We start from the raw sequence: 20,844 nt of genomic DNA on the forward strand, positions 1-20,844 counted from the left end.
TCTGTTTTGTACCAACCAATTATACTTTTTAATCCCTGCACCATTTCCCCATTCTTCCCCCTTCCCCCTCCCAGCTGATAACCCTCCAAATGATCCCCATACGTATGATTCTGTTCCTATTCTGGTTGTTTGCTTAGTTTGTTTTTGTTTTTGTTTTTTAGATTCTGTTGTTGATAGTTCTGAGTGTTTTGTCATTTTAATGTGCATAGTTTTGATTCCATTTTTAATGGTTTTTTTTGTTTGTTTTTGACTTTTTAGAAAATTCCATATTGTTTTTTTTTAATAATTTATTTATTTATTTGTTTTATTTTATTTTTAGAGAGAGAGGAAAGGAGAAAGAGAGGGAGAGAAACATCACTGTGTGGTTGCCTCTCACCGGCGCCCCCAACTGGGGACCTGATGTGCAAACTAGTAATGTGCCCTGACTGGGAATCGAACCAGCGACACTTGGCTCGCAGGCTGACACTCAATCCACTGAGCCACAGCAGCCAGGTCCTCCATACTGTTTTCCATAGTGGTTGCACCAGTCTGCATTCCCACCAGCAGTGCACCAGGGTTCCCTTTTCTCCGCATCCTCGCCAGCACTTGTTTGTTGATTTGTTGATGATGGCCATTCTGACTGGTGTAAAGGTATCTCATTGTGGTTTTAATTTGCATCTCTCTGATGGCTAGTGATGTTGAGCATTCTTTCATGTGCCTGTGGGCCCTCTGTATGTCCTCCTTGGAGAAGTGTTTGTTTAGGTCCTTTGCCCACTTTTTAATTGGATTGTTTGTCTTCCTGGTGTTGAATCGTATGAGTTCTTTATATATTTTGGAAATTTAACCCTTTTCCGATGTATCCTTAGCAAATACATTTTCCCATACGGTGGGTTCTCTTTTCATTTTTATGATGGTTTCTTTAACTGTGCAGAAGCTTTTTGATTTGATGGAGTTGTATTTGTTTTATGTTTTTTCTTTGTTTCCCTTGCCCTAGGAGATACATTGGCAAAAATATTGCTACATGAAATATTTGAAATTTTACTGCCTATGTTTTCCTCTAGGATTTTTATGGTATCATACTTATATTTAAGTCTTTTATCCATTTTGAGATTATTCTGGTGTATGGGGTAAGTTGGTGGCCTAGTTTCTTTCTTTCTTTTTTTTTTTTTTGGCATGCACCAGTCCAGTTCTCCCTACACCATTTATTGAAGAGACTATCTTTACTCCATTGTATGCTCTTGCCTTCTTTGTCAAATATTAACTGACCATAAAGATGTCAGTTTATTTCTGGGCTCTCTATTATCTTCCACTGATCTATGTGTCTGGTCTTATGCCAGTACCAGGCTGTTTTGATTACAGTGGACTTATAGTATAGTTTGACATCAGGTATTGTGATTCTTCCTACTTTGTTCTTCTTTCTCAAGACTGCTGATGCTATCTAGGGTCTTTTTTGGTTCCATATAAATTTATGAAATATTTGTTCTAGGTCTGTGAAATATGCCATTGGTATTTTAGCAGGAATTGCATTGACTCTATAGATTGCTCTGGGTAGTATGGACATTTTAATGATGTTATTTCTTCCAACCCACGAACAACAGATATGGCAAAGAGCATCCTGACATCAAGTTCTTCCCACTCAAATCACTCAAGGACCACTCCACAGAGTGAGGGACAACTCGGCTGAAACCTGGACACATGATACCACCCAATATTCTTTAGTGAAGCTGTAATTCCCCTCTGGTGCATCAAGTCCCACCTGCATGCTGGGCATCCCCTGCATCACTGGGGAGCATAAGAGAGTGCCACCAATACTCACACCCTATGGAGGGGAAGATAAGGGGACAAATGACATCTCCAGCCACAATCAATAGCATTTCCAGGGAGAAATGAAGAGAACAGACTTTGGCAATAAAGGATTTATTGCTTTTCTTTACATTGGAATGGAAATGGAGCAGGACTGCTTCAAAGCTGGGCTTCTGAGCCATTTGGATTCCATACCCCAGAGAGGCTGACAACATTCCACAGGATTTGATGTAGCTTCTGCTGGGTCATTATGGACCCAAGGTCCTGCCCTCAAGAGATGTACAGTATTCCCTCACTTATAGCGGGTATTACGTCCTAGACACGCCCCCTCCCCCCACCCCACGATAGGTGAAAATCCGAGAAGTAGGAACCTTATGTTTATTTTAGTATTTATATATATTTTAAGGCTTTATAAACCCTTCCCACACACTTATAAACAATTCCCAGTCCCTTATTAACCTTTCCTACTCCCTTATTAACCTTTTCCACACATTTATAAACACAACTTATGTTCTTAAACATATTCTACACTCTTAAACCTACGTAACTTTAACAACATATGTATACAATACCGCAAAATCCCGCAGTATAGCGAAAAATCCACGATAAATAATTAAATATAATATTTTTTAAAATCCCGCGATACAGTGAGGCCATGATAAGTGAGCCACGATATAGAGAGGGACTACTGTATACTCTAATCCAGGATATAAAATATAAACCAAGAGGGGCAAAAGCAGTATTTGGATGTCAAGGTCTAGAGCAAGTACCAACTTACTCACAAGAATAGAAGGTGGTGACAAGTGTGTCACATGCTCCTTCCCCAGCCCATGAGCGTGGGCTGGCATTTTTAACTGTAGGCGATGTGACTGATAGGACTACCAGCGGTATTTTAAATCACCTGTGTTAACTCTGAGACACCAGTCACAGTTTTATTCCTCTGGGACAGTTTGGAAACCATAAGTCTCTCATCCCCCCCCCCCCCAAAAAAAAAGAAAACAGAAAAACCATGTTAGCAGCAGGGTGCCCCGATTGACAGTAATAACTCAATAGCGCCTTCTTGTGGTAATCTCTGCCACCATTCCGTGAGCGGTCCATCGCCCCCACCCTGCCCTTCCCCAACTGTTTCACTCGGTGTAGCTGAGTCTCAGAGAGCACTGTGGAAGGCGTCTGGACAAGACAGAGCATCCTACAGGCTGGGACAATAACAAAAGTCATCTTATGAGGAGACATTTGAGCTGAGTCCTAAAGAAATAGATATCCAGGCCTCAAGGAGCAGGAAAGACTCTTCTGATGAAAGACATGGCATGCAGTTTGGTGACTAGACAATGCCAGGTCCTCGGAAGCTGGAAAGTCAGTCTGGCTGATGAGGATTCACCCTTCAACTGTGGGTAGGAGGCCTCCCTATGGAGCTGTGGACTTTTGGGGATAAGCAAGTCATCTACTGCTCTCCAGGAACCTACCACCCCATGATGATGGAAAGAACACTTGTTTGCCTTCAGCAGCCCCACTTCCTCAGTGGCTTCCTTTGGAGCCTCCCATTCCACTGTTATGACTGTCCCTATGGACCAGCACCACGCTAAACCACACACATGCATGAACCCTCCACGCCCTAAAGGAGGGATACTATTGTTACCTCGGTTTTCCAGATCAAGCAAGGCTCAGAGAGGTTAAATCACTCTCTTGAGGTGACTCAGCTAATAAGTAGGAGAGCTGGGATTTGAATCAAGTTCTCTGCCTGACTCCAAAGTACGCTCTTATTTTTCAGAGATATGTTCTAATGTGCGGGCCTTTGCTATTTCTTGTGACAAAGACAGTTGTCACATATGAAATTGCTCAATCCAAAGCATTCTTGCTTACAACCTAAGCAGTTACCAAACTGTCCATGGGAAACCAAAATTCCTTTTAAGGCCCTACAGGTTTGTGTCCTGGACCCTCCTGTCACCTGGCCAGCAGACATGGCAAAATGGGTAGGGTAGGGAGGCCTGGGATCCAGATCCCAGCTCTGCCCCTGATTAGCTCAAGTACCGTTTGTTCAAAACTGAGAAACTAATCCTTCCCCCAAACCGGTTCCTCCAGTGCTGATCTCATCACCTTCAACTCTCCTTTTCACTCACTTCTCCACAGCCACAGTCCTCCTTGTTCTTCCTTAAATACGGGAGGTTTTTACCTCAGGACCTTTGCACTGGCCCTTCCTCTGCCAGGAAATGCTTTCTCCTCAGATACACTCATGGTTTGCTCCCTCACCGCCTTCAAATCTTTACACAAATGTCACCATCTCAATGAGGCCAAGCCCAACTCCATGTGCCGAAGCCCTTTACTGCTCTGTATTTTCTATAGCAGTGGCCACCTTCTGCAACACTATATAATTTACTAATTTATTTTATTTTTAGCTTATTGTTTGCCTTCCTCCACTAGAATAAAAACACCCCAGGAAATGGTAGAATCTAGGTAGCAAGTATACAGGTATTCCCTATGAAACTTCCAACTCTGCTATATGTTTGAAATTTTTCATAATAAAATGTTAGGGTAATATACCCAAAAGGCAGAAATCTGTCAGCTTTGTTTACTGATATATCCCCCAGTGTCTGGAATAGAACCTGGCATACAGTAGGTGCTCAGTAAACATTGCCAAGTGAAGGACTTCATGAATAAATAGTGTTGCTTTGGGCAAGTATTTCATCTCTCTAAAACTCAGTGTGTCAACTGCAAAGTGGACAGAATAGCAGCTACTTTCATTTATTCAACAAGTATTTATTGACCATCTACTACACATCTGGAACTGTGTTAGGTACCAGGATACAACTCTGTACAAAGGAGACCAGGCCCTCCTTCTTCTCATGGAGCATACACTCCAGTAAGGATTACACACTGGTAAACATAATCACAATTTCATTTAACTTCAATGCCACCCATGAAATCTCCTAATGCCTGCATATTCCAAAGCAATCTAGGGGTTTCATGAAGGAACTCTGAGCTGAGTGGCATTTAAATTGAGAGCTAAAGGGTATATAGAAATTATCTCATCAATATCCATTTCCTTCTTTTCCCTTACTAATAGAATCCTGATATTTTGTTTTGTTTTGTTTCCTGAGGGTAACAATGTATCCAGTTAAAAACATTCCTTCATTAGCATTATCTTGCAGCTGGGCCTGGCTATCTGGCACAGTCCTGACCAGTGAAAGAAAGGGAGAGTATACCTTTAACCCTTTGGCTCTTTGTCTTTCCTTGGCCTCCACACCTGCTGATGTGACCCTTGGAGTTGGTCAAACAGCCATTTGGAAGATGAGAAAGCCCACATCCCTACCGGCATCTCTGACTCACTCTACCGGCCATGGCCTGTCTACCACTGAGCTTATTACTGTTCAATCCAAATAAAATCTTGCCTATTTAAACGTTATAGTAGAGTTTTCCAATACTTACAGCTGTGGGCAATCCTGTTACCCTATGCAAGATATTAGTGAGGTTAATATGAAAATGAAATATCCTAAGCCCAGACCATAGCATGGGCAAAGGCCCAAAGGTGCAAGTGAGCAGAGTCAATTCAAGCAACAGAAAGAAGTTCAGTGTGGCTGGAATGGAGTGGATAAAAAGAAAGTGGGAAGGCCTCTGTCTGGGTGGCTCGGTTGGAGTGTCATCCCATACACCAAAAGGTTGCAGGTTCAATCCCCAATTGGGCCACGTACAGGAGACAACCAGATGGATGTGTCTATCTGTCTGTCCATCTCTCTCTCTCTCTCCCCCTCTCTCTAAAACCAATGAAAAAAATGTGATTGAGTGAGTATAAAAAATATATACGAGGTCTGTCTGGAAAAAGTCCGGCCATTGTTAATATAACGAGAATGGCTTGTGCAGCACCGATGTAACCTGGCACCAAGGAAAGCAGACTGGAATGCACATGCGTGAACAATGACAACTTTGCTGTACTAGTCAGTGGGGGCAGTAAATGCCATTGAGTGAGCACGTGAACTGTGTGGCCATCGCATTTAAAATTTTGCATTAAGCTTGAACATTCCTCCACACAAACTATTCCGATGATTCAGAAGGCTTTCAGGGATGATGCAATGAATGTAGTGTAAATAAAAGTGTGGCACAAATGCTTCAAAGCTGGTTGAGAATCTGTTGAAAGTGACTCACATTCTGGAAGGCCTATAACAAGCAGAGCACCTGAGAATGTTGAACGTGTATGAGCTGCAATTAACAAAAATCGGCGACTGACAGTGTGAGCACCAGAAGCCAGTCTGGGAATCCAAAGACTACTGTGTTCGAGATTTTGATGCAAGATCTTGCCATAAGATGTGTCATGGCAAAATCTGTTCCACAGCTTCTGCTACCAGAGCAGAAGGAACATCGTGCTGCAGTTGCTAATGACTTGATTCAAACCACTACCAAATAAACCAGATTTCCTCAAGAGGGTCAAAATTTTGAAGGGGACTGAGGTGTCATTGTCCCATGTACAATGTTTCTTGTACCTTATATCTTCTTCAATACGTGTCTCTTTTTCATATTACATGGCTTGACACTTTCTGGACAGACTGCATATAGAAAGAAAAAGATGCTGGTGAGTGATAAGGTCACAAAAGTAAACAGGGATCCCATCCAGAGGGGTTTTAAATCAAATTAGAGAAGTAGTGAGGAGCCATCATAAGAAAATGAGTTAATTTATGTAAAGTGTCCAATATACTGTGGTTGCCCACAACATCATAAGCATTGTCTCATTTTTGTTAAACCATTTTACTGTGGTATAATTGACACGTAAGAAGTCGTACAGATTTAAAGTATGCAATACTCAATTGGGGGTAAGTATACACACCATGAAACCATCAAGGCCATACACATATCCATCACCTCCCAAAGGTCCCTCCCTTTATTATAATTACCTCCATTTCTGTGTGTGTGATAAGAATATTTTACATGAGTTCTATCCTCTTAGCAAATTTTAAGTGTGCAATACAGCACTGCTAGCTGTAGGCACTATGTTGTATAGTAGATTTCCAGAAGTTACTTATCCTGCATAACTGAAACTTTGTATGTTTTGACCATCAATGAATCCCCCTTCCACACTGCAAAGGAAACAATCAGCCAAATGAAAAGACAACCTGCGATGTGAAAAATATTAGCAAACCATGTATCTGATAAAAGGTTACTATACAAAATATATAAGGAACTCAAACAACTCAACAGCAAAAACATAAATAACCCAATTTTAAAAATGGGCAAAGAACCTGAACTTTCCAAAGAAGACATACAAATAGGCATTAGGCACATGAAAAGGTGCAAGGCATCACAAATCATCAGGAAAATGCAAATCAAAATCACAGTGAGATATCAAATCCATTCCTGTCAGCATAGCAACTATTTTCAAAAAACAAAAGGTAAGTGTTGGTGAGGATATGGGGGAAGGCGGATGCTTGCACACTGGTCGTGGGAATGTAAATTGGTGCCACCACTATGGGAAACAGTACAGAGGATCCTCAAAAAGCTAAAAACACCACTGCCATATGATCTGTTCTGGGTATCCATGCAAAGGAACTGAGATTAGGATCTCGAAGAGAGATCGTCATCCTCAAGTTCATTGCAGCATTGTTCACAATAGTCAACCACCTACATGTCCACTGATGGATAAATGGGTAAAGAAAATGTGGTAATAGCCATACAATGGAATATTATTCAGCCTTTTCAAAAGAAGAAAATCCTTTAAAAATAAAAAAAATAAAAATAAAAAGAGGGAAATCCTGGAGTGGGACACCAGGGATGAACCTGCAGGACAGACACTGGGTGAAATAAACTAGACACAGGACAAGCACAGTAGGATCTCACTTATAAGGTGAGTGTGTTTTTAACCTTTTAATTCACACAAACAACTCCTCCAACAAAATGGAGATACAACACTTTTATTTGCAAGCCTGCCAGAGACTGCAGACACATGTGGAGGAAATACAGTGTGGGAGCACAAAGAAGAAAAACACTCCAGCAGTCAGACAGCCCAGGCGCGTCTGCAGCTGTCTGGATTTATTCCCACAGTGACTCACCCGCAGCACCAGCCCCAAGGCCCCTCTTTAAATGACCATGTCGCCCAGTGATGTTCAAGCTCATCTCAGAAAACAGTAGAAACTCCAAGGCAAGGTGGCCTCCTGAAGTGGCCTCTTCCCTCCCTCCCTTCTCACTGGGCTGTTTCCAGCAGACAGAAGCGAACGCCTAAATGAGGGTTTGATCAATGGAGGCCAGGTTGATATTGATAAAGCGGCTGCAGTTTCTGCAAATCACCCGGTGCTCATAGATACTGAAGATTAATCTTTACAAAGACGGGGCAAAGGGGGAGGAAAAAACAAGTCGATTTAGTATCCGATTATTACTTTCTCCAGAAAGCACTGAAGAGTCAAAAGTTTAACTGATGTACATTAGACAGGGAGACAAATCCAGAAATATCACCCAATTACCCGGTAGCTTCTAGAAGGTATTTTTCATGACAGCAGGTGTGTTTGCCTTTCCTAAATCAGGAAGGAAGGAGACAAGGCACCACTAACAGGATGTTAACTCGGCCCACTGCACAAGCGCCAACCTCCCCAGACAAACTCAGGCCCTGGTCTTTGCCCTCATGTTACAGAATGTCCTTGAAATCACATTTCCACTGACTTCCTAGTTATTTTTATTTTATGTTGTAGTTATCTTTAGGAGTTATACTGACTGTTCCTTTCTGGAATAAGATAGATTTTATTTTTTTACTATAAAGAAATTATACATGGAAGTGTTTAGCCTCCCTCGGCCTCTAATCAGACCTGGAGCCTGGGTGCAGGCCAGGGTGTGATGTGTAGCACAGTTTCACAACCTTGGAACTACCAGTGTTAGGGGCCAAATAATTATCTGTTGGGGGGGGGAAGGGGCTGTCCTGGGCACTGTATGTTGTTTAATGGCATCCCTGGCTCCACCCACTAGATGCCAATAGCACCCACCCACCCTTTCCCCGACTTGTGATAACAAAAAAATGTCTCCAGATATTGCCAAATGTCAGCCAGGGAGCAAAACTACTTGCCTGTAGTAATCAACAAATACATAACATATGTAAGAGTTGGGAAAATGCCATTCAAAAAGTCTTCCATGTTGTATTCACATAAGCAAGAAAACCAAATTCTACAAGAGTTATAACCCTTTTATTCACATCCATGTCACAGAGAACCTGAGGCAGAGTTTTTCAAAACATGGATCACAAAGCAATTTCCTGAGGTCAAGATTGGCTACATGGGTGTGCAACCTACATAGACGCCTTATGCTTAGAAGGCCCCACTCTGCTGCTGGTGTCTTGAAAATCCTAATAATTTTTTTTAACAAGAAGCCTTGCATTTTCATTTTGCTCTGGGCCCTGCAAACTCAGTCCTACTTGAGTTGCTTATTTTAAACCCAGGTTCCTGAATAAAATTACTATTTCAAAGAGCTACCTGCACCCCTGTGCTCACTGCAGCATTACTCACAGTAGGCAAGACATGGGAACAAGTAAGTGTCCCTCTGCAGATGAATAAAGAAAATATGGCATATACATACAATGGATTACTATTCAGCCACAAAAAAAAAAAAAAAAAGTGGAAATCCTGCCTTTTGCAACCACATAGCTGAAACTTGAGGACGTTATGCTAAGTGAAATAAGCCAGACAGAGAAAGACAAATACTGTATAATCTCACACAGATGTAAAATCTAAAAAAGCCAAACCCAAAGAAACAGAGAGTGAAATGATGGTTATCAGGGGCTAGGTGGTGGAGAAAATGGGGAGATGTTGGTCAAAGGATACAAACTTTTAATTATAAGATGAATAAGTTCTGAGGATCTAAAGTACAGCGTGGTGCTTATATACGGGGACCCAAGAAAAACCAGAATTATCTTCTGGAGGGTGGACCCCTTGTAGTACAGGCTTCTGCTAGGTGAGTGTTCTAGGAGCCCATCTGTAACAACGCACCAGCTGGCATTGTTGTGAGAGGCTGTGTTCACCTTCAGTAAATATTTTTGAAGATTCTTTCAACATGTTCAACCATTTCATGATGGTTGGTGATTTACTAGTGCACCTGCCCACACTACTGTGAGTGTTCAGCAGTTTTTGACTGAAAACAGCATGACCCTCACGCCCCTCCTCTATTCACCTGATCTCACCCAGGCAACTTTTTTTTGTTTCCCTGGATTAAAAACGTCCTCAAAGGGAAACATTCTTCTGATGCAGAAGAGGTGAAACAAAAACGACAGAAGCACTAAAAGGTATCAAAAATCAATGAGTTCAAAAACTTTTTTGAGCAATGGAAAAGCGTCTCAATAGGTGCATTGCATCAGATGGAGAGTACTTTGAAAGTGACTAAAGATTAAACATGTAAAAGTAAATACACAATTTTTAATAAATAGATTATAGTTTTTTGGGGGGATCCTCCCTCATAATTAACAATGTGGTATTATATATTGAAAGATGATAAAAGAGTGTATCTTAAATGTTTTCACCACATAAAAGCAATAACTATGTGAGGTGATGGATGTGCTAGCTAACCTTATTGTGGTAATTATTTCGTAAGACATAGGTGTATCATGTCATCATGTCGTACACCTTAAACTTACACAATGTTATTTGTCAATTACATTTCAGTAAACCTATGAGAAAATAGAATAAGCTCAGAATCCTGGACCCTACTATTCTGCAATAGTTCAGCTCTGATTTAAAATGAGAGAGAGATTTGTTTCTGGAACTTAGAGAAATCCAATTAAAAGTAACTTCTTGTTTTAAATGTGGAAAATGTACAGCAGAGACACAAAATGGGTTGGAAAACAAACTCTGGTATTAGATTAGTCTTGTGGGGTCCAATGACTTCATGGAAATGAATACAAGAATATTTAAATTGTCTATCCTTTCCATTTTTTCCTTCTAAAGGAGCTAAGAAAAAAGTCAGATTAGTTGAGAGGAATGAAAACTTTTATAAAACCAAAATCACATTCCTTAACTCTTCACTTATATGTAAGGGAAGAAACTGACCTGGAATTTTCCTGTGGGAGAGGGAGAACTTTGTTGGTTAGATTTTTCCAAGCACAATTTACGCTGATTTAGGTTTGTTGGTGTTAATCACTTGTACACCAACTACTCCCCCTTCCCAACCCCCAATGCTAAACCAGTCACTACTAAAGGGGAACGAAATAAGTATGCCTGACTTAGGCCAATCAAGGCCCATACCCTGGGGCATGGGGAAGGAAGCAGCCCATCTTCTCTAGGCATACAGGCAAAATTAGGGAACTCTCAGCAAAGAAGAAGGGGTAATGCTATTACTCAGCCAACACATACCCAGTAGCAGGTGCTCAATAAAGGCTGTTTCAGTACATAAATGCATGGGTCACTGAATTTAAACAATGGGTGGCAACTTTCTAAAAGAAAGACAAAGTAGAAAAGGTCATCCTGAACACAAGAGGGGTGCAGAATGAGCCCAGAGTGACTTGGATATTCAGAGGAGATCTTAGAGGCTTTAGCTAGCTCGATGACAAGACTCAGAGCCATCAATGCAAACTAAAGGGAGACGTGAGGGTGCATTTGTTAAAGTCAAATACAAACATGTTGTTCCCTGGCTAATAATGGGCCGGTTCACAAAGCTCATGTCCATCCATTAATCTTACCATTTGGTCCAAAAGACAAACTCAGGTAATAGCCAGGGCAGGTACTGAAAAGTAAAAATACTATTGAGAGAAATTAAAGAAGATCAAAATAAATGGCTACAAGTAACAAAGAGTTCATTAATTAGAAAACTCAATACTGTTAAGAGGGAAATCCTTCCCAGTTATCTATAGAATCAATGCCATCACACTCAAAATTCCAGCAGGGTAGTGATGGAGAAATTGACAAAATGAGTCTAAAATTAATATGAAAATGCCAAGAACCAAAAATAACCAAGGCCAGTTGGAGGAAAACAAAGATGTGGATTGAAACCAGCACATTATCAATATTCATTGTGAAACTGAGATAATGAAGACAGTATGGAAATGGCAGAAAGATAGACAATGGAATAGAAGAGGAAATCCAGAAAATGTGTGACAAAGATACCACTGTGATTCAGTGAGAAAAGACAGCCTCCAACAAGCGATGCTGGGTCAACGAGATATCACTATGAAATGTCAATGGTGATACAGGGCACCTTGAACTTGCATACTTCACCGGTGAAAGTGTAGACTGGTACAGTACAACTACCTTGGAAACCTGTTGGCTACATCTACTAAAACGAACATATGTATATCCTGTAACCCAGCAATTTCACTTCTGGGTATGTATGTAATAGAAATTAACACTAATATCCACCAAAAGGTTTATTATGAGAATGTTGCAGCAGTTTTAATCATAATTGCCATAAACTGAAAACAGCCCAAATGTCCATCACACGTGGTTTGTATATACAGCGGAATGCTACACAGTTTAAAAAAAAAGTATGGCTACATGAAACAACATTAAATTATCTCAGAACTATGTTGCACAAGAGAAGACACACACAAAAGCAGTACATAAAGTATGATTCTCCTTATATGCAGTTCATGAACAGGCAAATTCAGTAAGTGAAAAAAGTCAGAACAGCAGTTACCTTTGAGAGACAGTGACTAAAAGGAGGCTCAAGTGAGCTCTCTGGGGCGCTCAAGTGCTCTAGGTCTGGACAGTGGTTACACAACTTCAGACATACATAAAAATGTGTAAGTTATACACTTATCATTTGTATACTTGACTTTTATTAAGTCATTCTTCATTACAAGAGACAAACAAAAAAACAAGGAATTAGAGTTAATCTGTGTTCTGTGACACATTTTTGTCCTCCACCAAGTGTGGTTTTGTTTTTGTTTTTCATCAAGACTTTGAAAAACTGTATTTCTTTGCATCACTTTTTTTGCAGCCTTCATACGTCCATCTTAAGGTAAATCTCTCCCTCCTGATGTCACCATCTGCGCTAAGCTCCCCTCATGCGTCAGATGAGCAGGATCTGTGCTCTTCCCACGCTGCGTCATAATTGACTGAAGGTCTTATGCCTTAGAGATCTTGGTACCCCAATGCCTGGCACATAATAGGTACTCAGTAAATAACAAATAAATGAGTATTTAACTTATAAAAATGTGGCACTGTGAAGATCTAAGTGCCTAGATTCCTGGATTTGTCCAACAGGAAACTTTGCCTCAGGAACTCCCTATTAATCTGGCCAAAACTTTCTCAGAAGTGAGCTCCCCTCCTTCCTTTTATAGGCGTCAACTGCATCGCGTCCTAAGGCTCCCCCTGCCTACCCCTGCACCCTCCCCATCATCCTCCACAGGTACTTCCCCAGCAATAGATTTCTTGCACAATTAATCCTGTTTTGCCTTCTGCTTCTCAGAGAACCTGAATTGACATGCCTACTACATAGAGACAACTGTTACTTTGTATTTTCTTCTTTTTTTATTTCATACATTTAATTTATATGGTTTTCATTTTGTTTTCTTTCCCCATCTTATGTTATTATGCTTCATGCATGTATTTATCATCTATAACATTCCAATGTATGGAAGGATTATAAGAATTATTCACTCCCCTTTAGTTGACATTCAGTCCTTCCCATTTTTCCTAATTAAATGATGTACCCATAAATGCCTGTGTGAGAGCCTGGTAAGGTCTACTGAGAACAGATCAGGGTGTGGGGAACCTCCGAATCAGGGGAGGTATATTTCAGGGACTACGTGGGACAGATAAAGAAGTTCTTCACCAGCAACCAGGTAACTTAGGTTCTGGTTCTGATTCTGCCATATCCTAGCTGATTGACCCTGAACAAGTGACTCAGTTTCTCTGGGATAATGTTTCCTTCCCCATCAAATACAGAAAATATCAGAGAAGGATCCTTTCTGAATATCAAATCATGCGATGATATTCAAGAAATTTTGGTTACCAGGGCTGGAGTAATGTCAAAGGGTACAGAATTGTGTTATACAGTATAGGATAAATAAGTCTAGTCATCTAATGTAAAGGATAGTGACAGTTAATAATTCTCTACTGAACACAGGAAGCTTGCTAAGAGAGTAGACTTCAAGTGTGCTCACCACACACACACACACACACACACACACACACACACAGTAGCTATGTGAGATGATACATTAATTAGCTTGACTGTAATAATCAGTCACTATATCAAATCATCATGTTGTACACGTTAAATACAGGCAATCTTTAATAAAATACACAAAGTAACTGAAAAGAGGGATCCCAGAGAGCTCTCCCTCTCTCCACCATGTGAGGACACAATGAGAAGCCAGGAGTCTGCTCTCACCAGAACCTGGCTATGCTGGCCCCCTGATCTGGGACTTCCAACCTCCAGAACTATGAGAAATCAACGTCTGTTGTTTGTAACCTACTCAGTCTGTGGTAATTTCTTATGGCAGCCTGAGTGGACTAAGACAGTATGGGTCCAGGTAAGGCAATCACTGGGCCTAATTTGCAATCAGCTACCACAGTGGGGCCCTGCATGACCTACCCCCTGAATGGCCAGGGAGCAGACCATTAGAAGCAAGAAATAACATGAGGAGGTAGGGCTGTAATGCTTTGGGGTGGCAGCTGCTAATGAGAATCCTGCCCCTCAGAAGCATCTCCTGTAGTGTGACTTACAGATGCAACATCAACGTGCCCTGGAGAACTGCCCTCGGCACCCGGAGGCCCTGCTCTCCAAGCAGGCCTGACACAACCCTCAGGGCAGCCACTGTCAGAGGCTCTGGCCCACGGCCACCTTCGGGAGGCCACACCCTGTGCCTGAGGGGCTTCCTGAGCCCTGCCTGTCACTACAATCATGAGCGCATCCAGCATCTACCTGTTCCCACATCTGCTTCTTCACCTTCTTCCACATTCTTTCTTTCAAAGATTTATTTGGGAAGAGCTGAAGCTGGAGAATAAAAAGCAACACAACTAGTTTTTTTTTGTTTTTTTTGTTTTTTGGAAATCAGCTTGAAACACAGTCAACAGCCCTGCCATAAACAAAAGGGGAAATGCTGAAAATGTTCACAGCTCTTCCATTGCTCTAATCAAAACTTGAGAGGGTACTCCAAGTGGGGAAATATACTCAGGGCTTTGGCATCAGGAGTCAGGAACTAGGCCAAGCTTACCTCTCCCGGGAGTGGCTTTGCCACACCGTTTCTCTTGGACCCCTCCCCTGCCACCCACCACCCTACTCCCATTTAGCAACAAAAATACAGCCTTTGAAAAGAGAAAGGAGATAACTAGTTAAAAATAACACATCTCTAGCATTCACTCTTCCTCTTCATCCTCACCCTCTCCCCTGCCAAAAAAAAAAGTCTCATTTATCATGTTTATTTTCTCATCTCTTTTGCACACCACACAATTGGGTAAATAAGTTCTGTGTTCAATCTTTTAACAGGGGTTATTCAATTTACTCAAGCCAATGTGAATATTTCCCCCTGGTTTCCATGACAACCTCTCTGCACATTCACTCTTCATATAAATGAGTTATTGCTTTTATGTTCTCATACCCTAAGACAATGGGGAAATTAACATAATGTGGTCATACCAAAAAAAATCAAAACAATCAAAATCCTCATATCCTCCCCAGAAATTCATAGACAGCGTTCTGTGAAAAAGAACCAAAGAGAAATGAGGCCTTCGCGTCTGACAACACTGTTAACATTAGAGATTTCATTTCAGATGCATTTAAATGAACCCAGATCATAATGGGGTTTTTAAAGTGTATAGTAGAGAACCAAAATGAAGGGAAAAGAGATGTAAAGGCAGGGACCCAAATTTATCTTCGGGCCATACATCCTCCCACATGTGGCTGACACGCTCTGCTTCTCAGCACCTCAGCCCTACCAGCGTTCCTGCCCCAGCGCCTCCACACACGCTGCTTCCTAGGCCCGGCACATCCCTCCCCTGTGGTTCTCCCCAGACTTGCTTTGCTTAGTTAATTCCTGCTCATCCTTAAGGGCTAAGCTTAGAAACTCACTTCATTGGCAAAGTCATGCTCTGTCCCCTGTCGACACTAGGTAGCCTTTGCTATTGGTTGGGTTTTCCCAGAAGCAGATCCTAAGAGAAGGATTGAAGGCAAGTGGTTTATTTGGGAAGCAGGCCCAGGAAACACTGAAATGATAGTGGAGAAGTGAGACAAGACAGGGAAAGAAGCCAATCTGGGGAGTGTTGAGCAGGAATTGGGCAAGTGGAGCTCAGTCCCATTGGGACTTAAGGAGAGAGAGCACAGAGCCTGCCCCCTCTCAGAGGTGAAAAAGGTAGGATAACTGCTTCCAGAAGCTGTTTGGGTAGCCTCTCCTGAGTGTGCATTGCTCTGCACGCCCAGCCTGCCCCACTAGCGCCCAGGCCAAGAAAGGCCCAGGCATTGTTACAGGTGCCTGCAGCAGAAAGAGTAAGCACCGAAAGATACGGGCAAGGCACCAACAGCATCGGCCACATCCTCTAATGCAAATAACAGTTGTTACTGGAGACTGCAGATCAATGGAACAGGACACAAGAAGTTCAATTCAAAGCCAACAGGCAAGACATGATGGAAATACAAATGAAGACAGGGGCATGGAAAAGAGGGGGAAATATAACTCAATAGATATCAAAGCCCTTGACTCTAGGTCTGGGTGACTGACTGGATGTTATGGAAGGGGGTATCTAAGGTCCATCCTGCTATCGTAAAATCTTCCATCGTCTCTTTTGCTGGTCAGAAGCACACCTGATAGGATGGTCCAAGTCAAGGTAATTTCAGTTCACAGGGCAAGGAAGACCAACATTTGGTCCCAGGTGTAGGAGTGGCTGCTCCCCTAATGAGCTTCAGAATGAACTCTCAGCCTCTGTTTGTGAAACTTAGAATCCCAAGCCTCTAAGCTTCCTGATGGTTCTTATTGAAGATAGTAATTTGATTAACCATCAATCAAAACATGCATCATTAGACAGTGATATAACTATTCAATCAATATTATGCAACCACCAAAAATTGATGGCTTTTGGGGGTAGGGGCTCATAAAGATGTGTGTGTAACAAGATAATAATAGCCAACAGGAATTATGCTTCTTGTTTACTCACCATCTTCTCACACTACTGTGAACATTCAAGAAAAGCAGGGGTCTTTGTTTTGTCCATGCTGGTTCCTCAGCACCTAGGAGAGTTCCAGGCACAAAACTACCCAGCAGCCAACAGGGTGATACTCACAGTCTGGCATCCAGTCAAAAATAACTCAGCCTACCCTGGGTGGGGGCAAGGGCTGGCCTCCACCACACCCACAAACTCCGTGAGGTTCTGGATGCCCAGTAGCTGCTAGGAGGGCTGGGTGATCAAATAGAAAGTACAGAATGGAGCAAAACTTTGACCAATAAAATAGGAGGCAGAAGGGAGCTGGCAGATGACTGGCTTGCCCTTGAGCACCACGGGCAGGTCTGACATGCAGTAATTCTGCAGAGCCTCTCCAGAGATGTCCCATGCAACAAGTTATGTTTCTGCAAAGCTGTGGCCCACTCAGTCCTATGCACCACCTTACATTTGCTTTCTCTCCTTGTCTGCTCTCTTCCCTCCTTCCTCCTTCCTTGGGATTACAGCCCAATAAAGCATTAGTTAATAACGTTTTATCAGGCTCCACTGTTAGACTGAGAAAACCTGTCCAAAATATGTCACTTGTGGAATGTCTCTGGAAGGGCAGTACTCTGGTTAATTCCAAATCTTAATGGCTTAAAACTACAACCATGGTTATTACAATGCATCTCATAATATAGAGCATCAGGAATTCCAGCAGGACCCAGCTAGGAAACTCTGTTCCACGTGGTGTACACTGGAGTCACTCAGTGGTATTCGCCTGGCTTCCAGGCTGCTATGGAGGGTCCCAACAGCTTCAGTGGCATGCCAGGTACTCTGATGGAGACAGCTGGAAGCTGGCCTCAGTGGGACCCCTCTCTTTCTCCATGTCATCTTAGGATCCCTCAGGTGTCTCTCCAGCAGGGTCCTCAGACTTCTTACACAATGGCTCAGAGATTTAAAACCAAGAGTTCCAAGCAGCTGGGGGCAGAAACTTCCAACTGCTTAGAGGCTAGGGCAAGAATTAGCATGGCCTCACTTCTATGGCTCTATTAGTCAAAGCAGTCCCAGGCCAGGCCATGTTCAGGAGGAGGAGAGATAGACGACCACTTTTCAATGGTAAAATGTCAAAAAGGTTGCAGCCATCTTATAATCTCAACACAGACACACGATGAACAGGGAACAGGGGCAAAGTGAAGACAGAAGCATTAGGGTAGAAGTCATCCTGTTGGCATGACTTTCCATGTCCATGTAATACTTTTTTCAAATAAAACATGTGGTGAGAGAAAAGGAGGGGAGGAGGGACAATGTCAATACTCTGACTCCTCATCTTCTATGGCAGAGAGTCAATAGAAAATGTCTTATATTGATAAATCAAGAAACAGCTGCATAAGCACCTTATTTGGAATTACAGAGATAAACACCAGAAGACCTAAAAATGGAAACAGCATTTCAAACAGTTACCTCCGGGAGCTACGGACGGACGAGGGAAGAGAGGAAGAAAGGGGCCAGGAACTGCTGCTCTCATAAGAAGCCCTTCTGTCCTTTTACTTTTACTATGTATACATGTTACTTCAATTAAGAAAAATTTTAAGGGGAAAAAAATAAGAAAAAGTGGTGATGGTTATGTTTAAAGCTGTGTAATTAAACCTGGAAAAAATCTCACTTTTCTAAGTAAAAAAAGAAAAAGAAAATTAAGATACAGAATTATCTTCATAGTATGGTTGCAAGTAAGTTTAATTTTTTAAAAAAGAAAAGAAAAAATAACATACATATATATGGGAGAGGGGAAGACTCTAAAAAATGTATCTACCAAATGACAGTGGGTAGGTTTTATATGTTTCCCAAAGTTTCAACAATGTGATTCTCTTATTTTCATAATGAAAAGAAATAAATTCATTACTTTAAATAAACTGAGAAGTGATTAAATAAAAATGTCAGAAGAGTCTCTGAAGAACTCTCAGCTACTACACTAGAACACTGTTTTAATTCCCAAAGCCTCCCAGGTAGAGGGATGGTTCTATGGTGGGAGTCTCTGTCCATGCACACTTGCAGACTCAAGCCAGTCACACCTGTGGACTTGATTATAAAACCATCCCAGAAAGAATTTAGTCCATGTAGTTTAATTCAGCTGATCGATGACTTTTATAAGTTGCAAATATATTCAGCTCTGAATCTGAAGTGCTCAGTCATTAAATAAATATTTATTGAGTACCTACTATGTGCCAGAAAAAAATGTTAGTGAGTGGGTTATAATGACAAATAACATAGGTAAAATCTCCATCCTGTTGGAGCCATAAATTAGTTAGGGAGGTAGACAAATTACCTGGAAACTACAATATATCCTGATACTTTGAAAGTACAAGTGGCAGGAGATAACATGGAGGACTACCTGAAAGAGGCCAAAACTAAGCTCAGACTCAAGGATGAACCAGAGAACATCAGGTTCAAAAGGGAGAAGTGTTTCTAGCACAGAAAATACCATATGCAAAGGCTCAGAGATAAGATAGAAGATGGTGAATTCAAAACTCCAAGCATGTTCCTTAAATAAGGTACCCATGAACAGAAGAATAAGTGCCACAGGACCACTTGTTTGAAGACTTAGGGGCTGGACTGCCTCTACTGGAATTCCAGCCCTGCCACTTAAAGCCATGTAGCCTCAAGCCAAGGTACTTCACCTCACTGTGCTTCAGTCTCCATAGCTGGTGTCTTACCCTGTTCAGGATGCTATAATAGAATATCACAGACTAGGTGGCTTATAAACAACAGAAATCTATTACTCACAGTTTTGAAGGCTGGAAGTCCCAGATCAAGGCACCAGCAGGTTCGGTGTCTGATAAGAGCCTGTTTCCTGGTTCATGGACAGCACCTTCTCATTGTGGCCTCCTCACATGGCAGAAGGGACACAGGAGTTCTATGGGCCCTGCCTTCTAATAAAACCTTGGGGGGTAGGTTTCAACATATGAATTTGGGGGCAGGGACACAAACGTTCAGTCCACAGCACTGGGCTCTTGCTCCTTCCCCAGCCCCTTTCCCTCACTTTCCTTCTCCCACAATAAACCACACCCATCAAAATCCTACATGGGGCACGGAAGGAGCCCAGCCTCAGTCACACAGCTTACAGGGATTCAGACCTGGCATTCCCACTCCAGAGGCCACATGTTAGACCACCAGACTATACTCACTTCTACGTCTGCCTCATGGAATCAAGAACAGTTGCAATGCCAACCCCAGGCAGACATGTAGCCCCTTTCTGGGAAAACAAGGGCGAACCAGACACCATCTTGGACCTAAAGGAAAAGAGGACAGAAGTGGATGCAACCAATTCCAGTGCAGCCTGCTGTATCCTGAGGGGGTGTTGCTGAGGTATACCAGGAAGGGCAGGACTTGAGCTTTGGACTCAGACCTAGTCCTAGCCCTGCGAGCTATGGAGCCTCAGTTTCTTCATCTGTATCAGCAGTCATAGGGTTCATCTCACAAGTCAGATTACATAGTTGGCTGTGTGTCTAGCTTACACCAGGTACTTGGTGTGTGTCCACTCCCTTCTCTCTTGTTGCAGGCCACCTAGTCCATGCATGGCAAAGCTGAGAGCCTTCTCTTTACCCAAAATCAAAGAAAGTCTACAAAAGAGAAACTACCCCATACCCTCTCCTGCCACCACCTTAATAGTTCATCTCTAAGTTATTCAATGCAAGAGACTTGCCCAGCTAAAATTATTCAGAATCGACCTTGAGATCAGGAACAAATTGGCTACAGCGGTCAGCAATTGGCAAATGCAATCTAAATGCCCCAGGCGGCATTAAAGCCTTCCACATTGACAGGAAGAGTCAATGTGCATCTTGGAAAATTCTGAAAAAAAAATTAAAGGTCACCACATTTGTAGTCAGAATGGATTTTCTTGAGACCAAACAGACTGCCAAAATTGCAAAGATTCTGAGCTTGACAGCTCCCGGGGGGGCTTCAGGTGAAAAGACCACCACCCATCCCCAACTGACAGACACCCAACCTGCAGTGTGTGGGCACCTGAAGGCTCTCC

General features: G+C 42.2%; 1 pseudogene; it reads left to right on the forward strand.

Annotated features, from left to right (window-relative positions):
- Positions 1–20,844, forward strand: part of LOC150009212 (small ribosomal subunit protein uS5m-like) — a 71,612-nt pseudogene that overhangs the window by 48,702 nt on the left and 2,066 nt on the right.

Source organism: Furipterus horrens, unplaced genomic scaffold (genome assembly GCF_987537825.1).
Source record: "Furipterus horrens unplaced genomic scaffold, mFurHor1.1.pri manual_scaffold_5, whole genome shotgun sequence".
In the NCBI taxonomy this organism is placed as follows: domain Eukaryota; kingdom Metazoa; phylum Chordata; class Mammalia; order Chiroptera; family Furipteridae; genus Furipterus; species Furipterus horrens.